At 33.5% G+C, this 15,017-nt stretch overlaps 1 long non-coding RNA gene across 1 annotated transcript in view; it reads left to right on the top strand.

The window, feature by feature from the left end:
- Window positions 1-15,017, top strand: part of LOC111184389 (uncharacterized) — a 101,623-nt gene that overhangs the window by 75,446 nt on the left and 11,160 nt on the right. Inside the window, exon 2 of the long non-coding RNA XR_016392724.1 lies at window positions 11,826-11,917. This is a non-coding gene — a long non-coding RNA (uncharacterized LOC111184389). The remainder of the gene's footprint in view (window positions 1-11,825; window positions 11,918-15,017) is intronic.

The raw sequence follows: 15,017 nt of genomic DNA on the forward strand, positions 1-15,017 counted from the left end.
TGGGTACTTGAAACTGAGGTATAATTTATATATGTTAACTTGCATACATCTTAAGTGTTTACTTTGATCAGTTTTGACAGCTTTATATACCTGGAGACCACAACCCCCTAAAAGATATAGAATGTTACATCATCCTATGCTCCTTTCTAGTCAATACAACCTGATCTTCTCACGAAAGAAAAGCAGTTTCTCATTTCTACTACCATAAAGTAGTTTTGCCTATTCATGGGCTTCATATAAATGGAATCCTAAAGTAAATATTCTTTTGTGTCTGGCTTCTTTTGCTTTGAGATTCATCCAGGATGCTGTGCCTTTCCATAGTTCATTTCTTTTTGTCTCTGGCTAGTACTTAATTGTATAAATATGCTACAATTCATGTAACTATTCTATTATTGGTGGCATCATAATCATTCTTACAGATATCCTCTGTGAGCATATATTTTCAGTTCTCTTGGGTAAATAACTGGGAGTAGAATTTCTGGTTAATATCTGTTTTCCCAAATTTTGATATGCTTTATTTTCACTATGATTCTGTTAAAAATAGTTTCCAATTTTCCTGGAATTTTCTTCTTTGACCTGTGGGTTATTTAGAAGTATGTTGCTTAATTTCCAAATATTTAGGAATTATTTTAGAGAACTTTTTGATATTGATTTTTAGTTTAATTCTACCATAGTCATTGTTTAGTTTCCTATGGCTGCTGTAACAAATGACAACAAACTTAATAAATCTGTGTTAAGCCATTACCTTTCAAGTTAGTAGTTCAGGATTCCAAAGTGGGTCTCACTGGGCTAAGATCAAGAGGACAGCAGAGCTACATTTCTTTCTGGAGGCTCTAGGGGAGAATCCATTTCCTTGCTCTTTCCAGCTTTTTTAGGCTGCCCACAGTTATTGGCTCATGGGCCTCTTCCTCCATCTTTAGAGCCAGCAATGTTGGGCAGAGTCCTTCTCATGTTGCTTTCTTTCTGATTCACCCTCGTCTGTTTCCTCCTACTTTTAAGAACCTTGTAGACAACACTGGGTACACCTAGAAAATCCAAGATGCTGTCCCTCTTCTAAGGTCAGTTATTTAGCAATCTTAATTCCATTGGCAACCTTATTTCCTATTTTTTTGTGTAACCCAGTATATTTACAGGCTGCAGGGATTAGGACGTGGATATCATTGGGGTAGGGGGTTCATTGTTCTGCCCACCCCACTCAGAAAACATACATTGTATGATTTTAATCCTTCAAAATTTTTGAGATGTGTTTTATGGACGGGAATATGGTGGATCTTGATGAATGCTCCATGTGCACTTGTTTTCTGCTGTTTTGAGTTGGAGTATAAAAAGTGTCAGTTAGGTCAAGTAGATTATATCTTCACTGATTTTGCTATTTGTTTTATTAACTACTGAGAGAAGAATGTTGAAATTTCCAACTAAATTAGATATTTTCTATTTCTCCTTTCAGTTCTATCAGTCTTTGCTTTAATATATTGAAGCTTTATTATTAGATATGTACACATTTAGTATTATCTTGTCCTCTGGTCCATTTTGTCACTCTGAAATGTTCTTTATCTGGTAATATTCCTTGTTCTGAAAAGTACTTTGTCTGAAATTAACGTAGTCACTCTAGCTTACTTAGGATTCATTTTTCATCCCTTTATCTTATCTGTGTCATTATATTTAAAGTAGATTTCTTGTATGTAGTATATAGTTGGATTTTCTTCTTTTTAAATACATTCAATAATTTGACAACTCTGCCTTTTAATTTAGGCTTTCAGACCATTTGTATTTAATAGAATTATCTATATGATCAGATTTAAACCTATTACCTTGCAATTTTTTAAGTAGACTTAATTTTTTTAGAGCAGCTTTAGGTTCACAGCAAAATTGAGCAGAGACTACAAAGAGTTTCCACATACCTTCTGTACCCCCCTCCGCAGCCTCTATCAACATCCTACACCAGTGTGGTACATTTATTACAATTTATGAACCTATATTGACATATCATTATCACCTAAAGTCCAGAGTTTATACTAGGGGTCACTCCTGGTGCTGTACATTCAATGGGTTTCAACAAATGTACAATGACATGTATCTGCAATTACAGTATTGTATAGAATTGTTTCACTGCCCTAAAAATCCTCTTTTCTCTGCCACTGATTCCGTCCTCCCTCCCAACCTTAGTAACCACCTTGATCTCCTTGCCGTCTCCACAGTTTTGCCTTTTTCAGAATATCATATAGTTGGAATCACACAGTGTATAGCTTTTTCAGGTAGGCTTCTTTCACTTAATAAAATGTATTTAAGATTCCTCCATGTCGTCTCATGACTTAGTGGCTCATTTCTTTCTAGTGCATAATAAGATTCACCTGTCTGGATGTACCAGTTTACTTATCTGTTCACCTACTGAAAGACATCTTGTTTGTTTACAAGTTTTGGTAATTATGAATAAAGCAACTACAACATTTGTGTGCAGGTTGTTGGGTGGATGTAAGTTTTCAGCTTTTTTGGGTAAATGCCAAGAAGCATGATTGTGGAATTGTATGGTATGTTTAGTTTTGTAAGAAACCACCGAAACTGCCTATAATTAAGTATCTTGATGATAAGAGTGTTATCAAGATTTAAAAAATAATTGAGTATAACATTGAATGTATTTGTTATCTATGCTACTTCAACTGTGTTTATGTTTTATCCCTCATTTCCTTGCATATTACTGAAAATTAATGCTTGAGTGAGTTGTTTTCCTTCCTCACCTTGTAACTTATAACTAAATATAATAATGACTGCTATTTAAGATATCCTGATGTTTGTACTATGATACCTCCTATTTAGAATGTTGTAAAGAGGCTTTAGATCACTTTTATGGGGTAGATTCATCCTGATCTAATACCACTCAAAATATGGAGAGTTTCCTTAAGGGATGCCCAAATATCTCTTGCTTACCTCTTGCAGTTCTGCTAAAATATACCACTGGAAAATCATTGAAAACTTAATTGTTTTCTTTATTGTTATGTTTTAGTGAATAAGGAAAAAATAAACTTGGTAAATCGAGAATTTGTCTTGAATGGTTCATGAAGTTTATTAAGCCTACACATTTCCCTTTCTTCTTCATCTTGATTAATTGAATTTTTATGCAATGAGTCAGTCATTTAAATCAGTTATTCATGATTCCTACGTTACCCTCCAAATTCAGTTGTCATGATGTCCTATCTTGTGAATATGTCATCTCCTCCCCATCTTCTCTCCACGTCACTATCCTAGTCCAAGCCTTCATTGCTTCTCATTTTACTTTTATTGACTGCAGTAGAAGGCGGCTACATGATTTTGTAGTTTTCAAAGAAGAGTCTCATTACTGATAGCGCTTATGGTTCAGCTTTGCACTACAAAGAAGGCAATTTTCAAAAGTTAACCGAAAAGAGCACACATGAGTTTATCATCAGCAGCTATTGGTACAAAACCACTTTTGGCTTTGGCTATCATTTACAAAGAGAGTAGCCTAGAGGGATATGCTTTAACAGGCAACTCAGATTTTCAGAAAGCTGTTGACAGTGGGCTATTTCTGGACAAAGGCAAGATTAGAAATGGGATTCCTGGAGTATAAACTATCTAGAACCCTAGAAACCTAGAAGACTGACTTGGACTTGGGAAGACGTTCTCCACTGAGTTTCAAATGCTGGTGTAACTCAGTTGACATTAGCAGGCATAATGTACTAGGTAATTTTTCTTTGCCCTTCCAGAGACGCTCTCCACCCTCCTCTTCTCTGCTTTCTGCTCCATAGGTGCAAAGAACCTTGATTTCTGCATCAGTGGGTTTTTCTTGGACTTTAGCTTCCGGTTGGGCATGGCCAGTGAGAGACACTGGCAGAAGATCAAAGTGTGACAACTCAGTGAGGTTCAGGGTATTTATTCACCAAGTTTTGTCCTGCCACCTTCGCCAAAGTGTTGTCTGTGTCTCTCTCTTGTGGCTCTTCTCTCCTCTTCAGTTTTAGGGGTGGTTGCAGTCCCACAAGTACTGACCCCAAGGCATTGCAGTATACCTTGATGGTTTCTCTTACTCCTACCTGCACTTTCTGAATAGTTCTTCTCTTCAGTTACCTTGTTTGAGTATCTCATATGTTTTGTGCTGGGACTGTGACTAATACAGGTGATGCTCAAAATATTTAATAACTTGTAAGGCAAGGGCAACAACTAGTTAGAACAGATGCAGCTGTAAATAATCAGGAAGGTGACACCAGTATATACTGTGTAAATATCAGTGCTGTTTGTGCAGTGTTGAAGAAGTATTTTGTAAGTACTAGTAGGTAATGTGTCAGAGTTCACAATTTTTAAAGAAAGCGGATTCAAGATCTGTGATACCAGCTTTCCTACTCCAATGTGCTACTTAAGTCATAGAGAAGGAGGATGGCATAGGCATCAGCTGAGGAGGGGCACCCAGTAACCAGAGTGTGGCAATCGCATACTCTTGGCTCCTGTCTATTGGGTTGAACGCCAGGTGTGTTTTTGGCCTACAGCATTCTTGTGAGGCCATGAAAGTAAACATTCCTCCAAATCTAGAGTCCTAATTTTACTAAGACATTTTGTTCTTAAATCCACTAATACATTCTATTTCTACTTACATAGAAACCATTTTTAAGCATACATGATCAGGTAATTGCAACTTGACATACCTTCAACCAAATATTTACATCCACTGTGTTTATATCCTAACTCAGTGTATCTTCCTCTCCCAATACAATAGATTTCCATTTGATTAATACTTCCCATCAGATCACATTCCATTCTGTCTGTTGGTGAAATGCTCACAACACCCAGCACGGTTATTGCCATGTCTGAGAACCTTTCCTGGAAACCATCAGGCAAAATTGATCACCGTTCTCTGTGCTTGAAAGCACTTCTCACTCTGTGTTGTGATTAATAGTGTGTTTCTGTCACCATTGCTAGATTTTGATCTCCTTGAAAACAGGGATCAAATCTTTTTCAACTTTATGACCTCAGGGTTTACAACACTGTACACGATGGAACTCCATAAATGTTGTTGAACTGAATTCAATGAATTTGGTTCCTGCAGGTTTGATGGTGAGCACTTGACAGAGCAGGGATTCCAACCCAGTTCTCTTCTCACTCCTGGGTCCAAGCTCGTACCCACTATAATATGGGGTGTTTTCTAATGGTTTCACATCTGGTAGACGCAAATTTATGTTTGTTAATGTTAAATTTTCCTTATAGCTTCGGAACTTGATGATTTCTTGTGTGGATTCTCACATCTAATTTACATGTGCATTGGTTAGTTTTGTGTTCTTTGTACCATAAATCCAAATAGTAAGAAGAGTTTCAACACATATCGCTGAATATATGATTTTTTAAGAAGCTTTATTTCAGATTCTTTTCTTTCATCGTGGGGAGCAAGAGCAAAATGAAAGGCAGAGGTATATAAACTATGTGAAGAACACCACAGAGAGCCTGATGTATAGTAATGGGTCCAGGATCGTAAACGTCTCTCTTGGCACTCTTACCACTGTCAGATTATTACTGCGTTCTCAAATTCAGCTGAATGTGTTCAAGGATCTTCTTTGGTCTGAAAGGTCAGCTGCTTTTAGTTGTGCACTGGTAGAATACTAATATGTCCTTATTCAAATTGCCTGCTGCAGCACTTATTAAATTGACGGCCTTGTGCTCTAATTTAATACTGATGTCGTTCAGTGGCAGGCTGCGGCAGCACTCTGTGCTGAACTGGGTGATGCCGAGGCAAAGTTCAAGCCGAAACCGTGGTTTGGGGCTGCATTTTCCCACTAAATTAGCAGTCAGATGCGGTGTATAATTAATTAGCACAAACCAGGGAAAGCTTGTCATTTAATAAGCCTTTTTTATTTCCACATTACACAAACAGTGGGAATTGATCCATCAAGTGCCTGGCTATTAATGCTGTTTAATGTATGCCTGGTTGTTAAATTGAGATGTCTAGGTACATACGTCCAGAGTTTAAGAGCTCCTCTTAGTTTGTTCAGTATTTGCTCAGATCTGAAGTCATGTTCCACAGAATCAATAATAGCTTCATTCCCGAATCTGAACCCGGTTCAAACATGCATATGGATTGAAATGGATAGTTTCATCATGATCTCAGAAATAAGGTTTCGTATATGTCTTTCTATGTCTTAAAATTCAGCTAGTCCCCCTCCTCCAGTATTAAATATTGCATTGTGTTTGCAGCATTCTCTCTTTACTTTCTTTTTTATGTAATCCTTGCTCACAATTGCCTTAGGCAGAGAGTATCTTTATCTTTGCAGTATTCAGCATAGTATCATGGAATTGTAGAGCTGGAAGGAGCCTTATGAAATATACAGAATGAGATTTCAGCTGTGCTGCCAAGATTTCTAGAAGGGCACACAGTCTTACTCGTGGTCTAAGAATAATCCAAAGTGTTGAATATTTGAAACAGTCCTTAACCTAATGTTTTTTTCTAAAAACGATTAAGGATGATTCACACTGTTTTGTGAACTGGCTGTATTGTTAAGTTATGAGGTGATTAACAAACGTGTTCTTTAGAATAAGTGTCATTACATCTTATACACAAATGAAAACATTAAATGCTTTTTTTTCCTTTTTTTTAGTTAATGCAGATAGGAAAACTAAAAACCTGAATGCGAAATTACTTCAAGAATAGGATAATTTGTCTGAACAGTTGATGAGGGTCATTTGCTACATGGAGAAATTATTATACTTACCAGTGTCAGTAACATTTAAATTAGTGAAATTAGTCCCTATATAAACTGCTAAATATCAAAGAAGTTAATTGTGTGTTTGTGTATATGTGTGTATGTGTACACACATATGTATGAAGAGGTACCTTGAGCACTTTTAAGAAGACCAACAAACATAATCATAAAACTACATTAACATCTCTGATTTTTTTCTTATAAACTGAGAAAACTTTCTGCAGGTTTACACAGGGAATGTTAAGAATGCATTTTTGTTAAAGGATACCACTTGGGATTATTTTTCCTTCTATAATTAGAAGAAATATTTGCTCTGCAGAAATTACTTGAGCTGTGAACATTTATTTTGAAAAACATGGTGAAGTAAAATCCCTGTGGCACAAAATACTCATGTTTTGGGGCCAGTTCAGATCTGTGTAATTGTACTTATCTCATTCTGCTCTATATTGCAATCAGATGTTTCTGTGCTTGTTTCCTATCTCAACTGAAAAGTCCTCTAATGCTGGGACAGGTCTAAATATGGCATTATACTTTAAAAAAATTTTTTTTCTGCAGAATCAAGAACAGTATTACATATTTGGGTGGTACTGAGGGGAACACTGTTTAAGTGGATGGACAATTACCATAAAAGGAAGGCAAGTTAGGAAAATATTTTATTTCCTCATGCTTAATTCACATAATGTCAAAACAGTAATTTATTGCGCTAGCAAATACAAAATTTTGAATTTTCCATTAAATTTTCTGCCTGGCCAATTTCTCATACAATATTAGAATTACCTTTATGATGTCATTGTCTTTTTCTCAGTGAGAAAGGTTTGTGATTGTTTACTCATTAACCAACTCATTCATTCATTCACTCATTCATTAATTCTCCAACATTTAATAAAGGCCTATGTTATGGCAATAACTCAATTCACAAACGGATTGAGAGTTTTTTTTTTTTTACTATTTCCCTATTTTGGTATACATTGCTTTTTCATTAATTGTCCAATAAAATGCATTTTTATCACCTACCTAGCTTGTTAACTTTTTGTGCTAGCATTAAAGCCAATCACCCAATATTTCCAGTTCTTCTTTGCCTCCTCAGACTTAGGTATATGAAGTGTAGCTTTGGCAAATGGGTTGTGAGAAGTGTGTGATTTGTCACATTCTCTGCTCCCTGGCATTGTGATTATGGAATCTGTGTCGAGATAATCTTCATCAATCTGGGTCCTGGGGCCTTTACAATGAATAGAACCTTTTATCCACCTGTTGACTAGGACTAATTGTGTGAGCTAGAAATAAAATTTTGTTAGCATAAGCCACTAATAGTTGGGTATTGTTTGTTTCTGCTATATAACCTTATCTATCCTAATCTGTACAATCATTGTAGATGTAAGTTTTCTTCTTGAATGCAATACCTGAAAATCATGCTAAGATAAAGGAAAATCTTTGAAATGTATATTCAAAAACATTTTAGCTCCATATAATAAAATTTGGTGGAGTATCCACATTTGTCGTGATTTTTAGATTGTACATAAAAATAGTAGCCTGTGTACTAACATTTAAACTATGCTGTGACAATTTTTTATTTTTAGTTAACCAAAAAAGTGCTACCAATGACTCTTCCTAAACCCCAACAAGATTGTGATTTACCTAATTCTGTGAATGGCATGTCTAAGTTGTAAAACTGGGTCAAAAGAAAAAATGACATATCTTACTTTTCATTTAGTTGATCTATCTAGTAGTCTTTTTCAATATATTTGGATAATTGTTAATCTAAAAATGAGCAAATAAAACTCACAAACAACATTAGGTTTGGTTATAAATAAAATTTACTTCACAGTGAATTCTGTCAACTTTATCCTTTGACTATTTTTGGTATATAGTGTTTATTGATATTAACAGTTCTAAATTAAAGTTTTCATAATTAGTAATATGATCTAAAAACTTTTATCCTATTGATTTTTGCACGATCAAAATCAATCAAATATCACTTTAATACAATTATTTTCAAACTTGGCATCTGAAAAATGTTGACTCTAACTACTGATGAGTTAATGTGAGAATATTTGAGTTATTTTTTAATGTCTTTGGATTAAAGGGCAACTTTAATTTCCACATGTATATAATAACAAAAATATTTAAAGTTAATTTTAAGTTAATGATTGTTGATAAACAAGCAAAGGGCAATATATAAATACTTAATTTTTTTCATTTAATTCCATACTATAGAAAGGAAATTATACCAAAAATACCTTTAATTTGGATTTTGTTTTCTGTTGGGATTTGGAAATAATGATTTTTTATGTCGAGTTTCCTAACAAAGTTGACTTTAACTCATCTAAATAAGATTTGTGGTTTGGTACTTATTCATTTTATTACTGTACATTGTACTGAATAATACATAATCTCAGTAATAGAGTCAAACTGTGTCTTTAAAATGGCTACAAACTTAAGAATCTAGGACATTCTAGAAGGGTATACACTTGTTATACTCTATTCAACCTTTAAAAGCTGATGAAACTTTCATAATTTCCCATTGTGTGACTGAGGAAGGTTATATCCAGTATTGCCTATTAAAAATAAATTTTTGCACAAAACAGTGAGTGGAAACTTATCAGTTATTGATTACTAAGAAAAATATTAGAACATATAAAGCCTACTGTGGAGCATATTACAGTATCAGGGAAATTATGTGTTTAAAATGGTCAAAAATGTTTCCTTCCTTATTTGCTTCATGAAGTTAACAATGAAAATTTTCATAATTTAAGACATTACTCCTCCACCCTGTCTGAAGTTTTATGAGTTTTTATATCCTTCATGCCTCTGATTCTTTTTCTAGTATATTTTTCCTGAGTAAACTTAGTTGAAAATATGTTTATCACAGCTTCATCTGTAATAGTAATGAAAGGAAAATGATTCTAATGCTTAAGAGGAGAAAAAATGGCTAACCAAATTACTGTGGTATATCAATAAAGTAAAATTTGATATAATCATTAATATCATACCTAAGAATACATAAGTATGTGCAAAGATATTCATAGTATATTCCTAGGAGAAAAATTAAGTTAAAAAATGATATGTACCACTCTGACCCCATTATGAACACATTATATTTTAGATATTTTTTACATATACATACGTATAGTGTATATATGTCTATATCTTTGTTCACATATGTACAAAACACTGGATGTATGGATAAATACATAAAGTTAAAGGTCTTTTAATTTTGTTTTTTGCTTATTTGAATTTAGTTTTTAAAAACTTAAAAATATTTTTCCAGCTTTATTGAGATAAAATAGACATAACATTATGTAAGTTTAAGGTATATACGGTGATGATTTGAAATACTTATATATTGCTAAATGGTTATCACAGTAGCATTAGTTAACACCTGTATCACCTCACATAATTACAATTTCTTTTTTTGTAGTGAGAACACACAAGATCTATTCTCTTAGCAAATTTCAAGTGTATAATACCACATTGTTTATTATAGTCACCATGCTGTACTTAATTTTCTTAATTTTGTAAAATGAACAAGTATTGTCTTTGTATTGAGTAAAAAAATATATTTTAGTATCATTTTGTGACTCATTAGTGAACACTGTTATAGAAAATTCATTTTATAGTGGGAAGCAGCTGCATAGCACAGGGAGATCAGCTTGGTGCTTTGTGACCACCTAGAGGAGTGGGATAGGGAGGGTGGGAGGGAGGGAGACGCAAGAGGGAAGAGATATGGGAACATATGTATATGTATAACTGATTCACTTTGATATAAAGCAGAAAGTAGCACACCATTGTAAAGCAATTATCCTCCAATAAAGATGTTTAAAAAAAAAAAAAGAAAATTCATTTTATTAGAATATCTGGCAACTTCATTACAATAATAGTTTGAACCTTTGAATAAAGGTTTTGTGAATACTTTTGACTAATAATTTTGAAAATATAAAGGAAAGGGTTTTTTTTTTTTCCTTTTTCCTATTTAGGTATTTTGAAATTGATATACTAAAGGAACTTAGCTACAGATGTGTTCCACAACAATTATCAAAAAATCAGCCTATTAAGCTTGCTGTCCTGACCTAGGTGATGTTTTTATCGAAGGAAGCACAGTACTCAAGATAATTCCCATATAAGGCACTAAAATCAGCATTAAAGGGTTTTGAATTATGGCTAATGAGTGTGCAAGGCTGAAAAGAGACATTAATTTTTTAAAAGTTCTTAACAGTTTTTAACTTCTCGGCTTAAGCATTTATTTGTTGGTGCAGGACTCTCTAGTGCTGTCTTTTCCTGCCTCAGTCATATAAGCACATACAGAGAGAGGAGCCACAAGTCAGAACAGCCCGGAATGCCCAGCCCCCCACATTGGAGAGATGTATCTGTTCAGGGGTGTCCCCCAGACCTATAATAGACTTTGTAGGAATAAGAAATAAACTTTTGTTGTGTTAAAAAAAAATTTCTAAGAGATGCATTAATAGAGATTCATAGGTACCTTTTTCTTCCTTTTTTTTTGCACATATGAACACATAAAAGAAGAGTAGAAAAGACAATGACCACACTTTTTTTATACTTTGTTAGGATCTGAAGAGACGCTTACTATTGAAATATAAAAAGTACACTCTTAAAAATGTTTTTTCTCAGTCTTAAACCTTACTTAAACCTGAACAATTGTTTATATTTCATAATTATGACTATAGGCAAAAAACAATGTAGCACATTTTATTCTGGTCATTATATACATGTTAAATGCAATTGTAAAACTCAAAATATGCAAATATTTTATTAGCCATTCAAAATGATCACATTACTTGTAATTTATTTAGCAGTATTTGAAATGCAAAATTAGACATGCGCATATTTTCCTTTTAGGCTACTTGTTTATCCATTTCTGAATTAATTGACCTATATTTCCCAGTAATTATCTTTAGCCTGAAGTACAGTGTATGGGAAACTTATTGAGTAAAAACACCTTTGGAAGATTCTTGAAACATCCCATCTTATCTACTCACAGTCTTTTCTTTCAGGTGCTTAGGTCACTAATGCTATTTTTGCTAAAAATAAGCCAATGTATTTAGTCTGTTGCTCTTTTTGTCTTATTTTCAAAAGCTTTGTTCTTAATTACCTTTCTTTTTTTTTCTGTTATAGGTCATTTTCTATTATATGGCCTATAAAATCATTTCCATTGGGAAAGAATGGCAGAAAAGTCATCATCCTTTGAAGACAGTTTTAATTAAAAGGTAAATTCAGGCCTCTGGACATCATATAGGTGATTGCTGTGCAATGAAATTGTTGTTCACATCAAAATTACTGATTGTTACCCATTTTGTTCATTTGTAAGGCAAACCCTGATGTTGAGGACTAAAAATAAGTTTTCTTGAATTATACAAATGCAAAAGTTATTTTTAATGCATAACACTTTACATATACTTTAAAATAATTGTTTAAAATAGTTTGAAGTAGGATTTCTGAATTAATCATTGTTTTGAATAGTTTAGATTAAGAGTTCTGAAAACTGTATCTCCTATGAAAAGAGGGAGTGGAAGGCAGAAAATTTATATTGGAGTGCTTTACATACTAATCATCTAGAATGGGATGTAATAAACTGTTTCAAATATCCTTCCACTTGTAATGATAGGATGTCTTTAGATAAATTCACAGAATTTATTTTATTTTACTAATTAATTGGTATATATAATTCATCCACAGATATATTAGTGAAAGCTGGATTCTAAATGACTTTCCTATATAAGCTTTCCAATTAATTCTTCTCACACTGTTTTCCTAGTGACATTTGAACTTCTTTCATTGTATAAAACACATCTGGAATGAGACATTGCTGAATAATAATCATGGATGCTAACATGTTAAAAGATTGAACCCCTGACATAGTCAAATGTGTTCTGGTTTAAAACAGTGACCTCAACTAATGCTGCTTTAAGTGAATCATATTTAGAAAGAATATATAGGGATATATGTTCAGCTTCCCTGTCTTGTGCTAGAATTGGTGAAAAAGAAAGAAATCAAATTGCAAACTGTGTCTTCATTGTTTAGTAGAGTTGACTATATTAATTCATATTTTTCCTGCCATCTGTAAATATTTTTCCTTTATTTGTCTGATATGAAAAATATTGCATTAAGTAAATATTAAAAAGCATTATCTAAAACATATGTTAAATCATGTATTACTTATAATTTACATTTGTGTCATAGGGTTACTAAATTTCGTTCATGGTGTATTCCATAAAAGAGATGATGCTGGTAAGATCTTGTTTAAATGGCTTGCTAATACAAGAAGCAGATCATTTAAAATGAACCTTACGTCTTCATAGGTTGTTAGAAATGAAGACATTACCTCAAAATGTAGGTAATTATTGCCTCCTGTTTTATCAGTGCTCTTTTCTGAGGTATTATCATAAGAGAGCACTTTAGTATTAAGCAGGGCCTTCGAGTGGCAATAAATCAGTCCAACTGAGTCATTATTGTCCAAGGCATCTGAACTACTGCAATGTTGTGGATCCTACTGAGAGTGTGAAATCACTTGACCCTTGGCATTAACCTTTGCTGAATGAATAGACACTGCTTTCCACATCGAGGAACAAAGCAGAAGACTATTGATTAAACACCACATTCACTTGATATTAAATACTGGCTGAACTCACTTCTTGCTTCCAATTCCAGAGGGAGAAACCCAGAGAGTTGCTGAGTCTCACGAGAATGGATGTTTGTAATTCAGAGCAATGTTTTTCCTGCAAAGTACTTTTTTTCTCTTTTGATCAATAACTAGCAGCCATGATCAGCCATGAGTATGTATTCTCAATTCTGACCTGTGTATTTTATCACCTAAGGTGAAAGGTCACAGTGCTGTGACTAATAGTTCTAAGCATGAATTGTTTCCTGACTTCAATATCTCTTTGAAAAAGCAATTTGTTTTATTTTATTTCTTGCTTATGAGTCATTATTTTGGCAATTGATTTGTTTGCATTAGTAAAATACATGATTTTTCTAAAATTCTTTGGTTTAATAACGTTTTTGCAGATGTTGAATTTTCTGTAACTCGACATTATTAGAAATCATAAAAAAGTACATTTTAGGATTTATGATTTATGTTATTTGGGAAAGAGAAACATTATAGTTAAATAAATTTCTCAAGTTAGAAGAAAGCAAAAAGCTTTGGAATAGAGTGTAGCAATACCTATGAGCATAAAGCATTGCTAATAGAGTGTAGCAATACCTATGATATTTTACCAGAAATCTCAAGCTAATTACCTTCTGATCCATTCCTTGTCCTGCACTATTGACAGCAGTTTGACAGCTTCTTTGTAGACCTATTTTAACCAGAAGGAGAACATGTGTTATGGACAGATAATTCAATTCAGGGAACTAAAGTTAAATTTTAAAATTTTACCCACAGTTGAAAAAGTCATTTTTATTTTAAATTTAAATAGTTTCTTTGTGTTCATATAACTGGAATTACTTTACTGTAGGAAGCAACATATTAGCTACAAGGGTTTTCTTCTTTCTCCAAAGTTTCATATTCTTTTGGACCCAGGATATTGCACCAGTAAAACTCTTCATAAATAATTGTTTTCATTGCTGACTGGCTTGTGTTCAACACCAAGAATTCTAGATCAGGTAGCTGCGAATCTGTCATGGTTGAGCTAAGATCATTCCTTGGCTGAATAATAGAAAATATTTCCTCTGAGGACATAATGGTGTAATATACTCGCAGTCTCACACAGTTTGCACAGTTTTTAAAAAGGAGTATTAGGAGGCTGGGGAAAGTTGATAAGATGAATCATGCAGCTAAACTTAATAGCCAATCCTTTTGATTTGATGCTTTCTACAGGATGTGTAGTCCCTGAAATCTTTCTTTGAAAGCTACTGAAGCTGTGAAAAATACGAAAAACATTCTATGTCATATATTGTTTTCTTTATTCCTAAGGACATTTGTATAGGAGTCATTTTTACTTCACTATTATTTTGAGCACAGACATGCTATATGTACACAAGAACCTTGAACTTGACTTGAGGGTACCTACGTACAATTTACTTGACTGATATAATATAGTACCAACTTGCTTCGTGCATGACAAATATACAATTCTAATATTTTTAAGGTTATACTTAATGAAAACATTTAACTAGAATTTGCTGCTCTGAAGTACCAAATAATTGTTTTTTATTCTGCTGCACATGCCAGTGAAGGAGATATTTTTGTGATATTTTAGACTAATCAGACTGAGTAGAGAAGTGGCTGGGTCAAGGTCACACAGTAAGTTTGTGACATAGCTGTGATTAGAATCCATGAAGCACATACTGCAAACCCATTTATAATCT

The sequence above is a fragment of the Delphinapterus leucas genome, chromosome 3, assembly GCF_059928025.1.
Source record: "Delphinapterus leucas isolate spDelLeu-1000000601 "Yukka" chromosome 3, BTC_Dleu_Yukka2, whole genome shotgun sequence".
Lineage (NCBI taxonomy): Eukaryota > Metazoa > Chordata > Mammalia > Artiodactyla > Monodontidae > Delphinapterus > Delphinapterus leucas.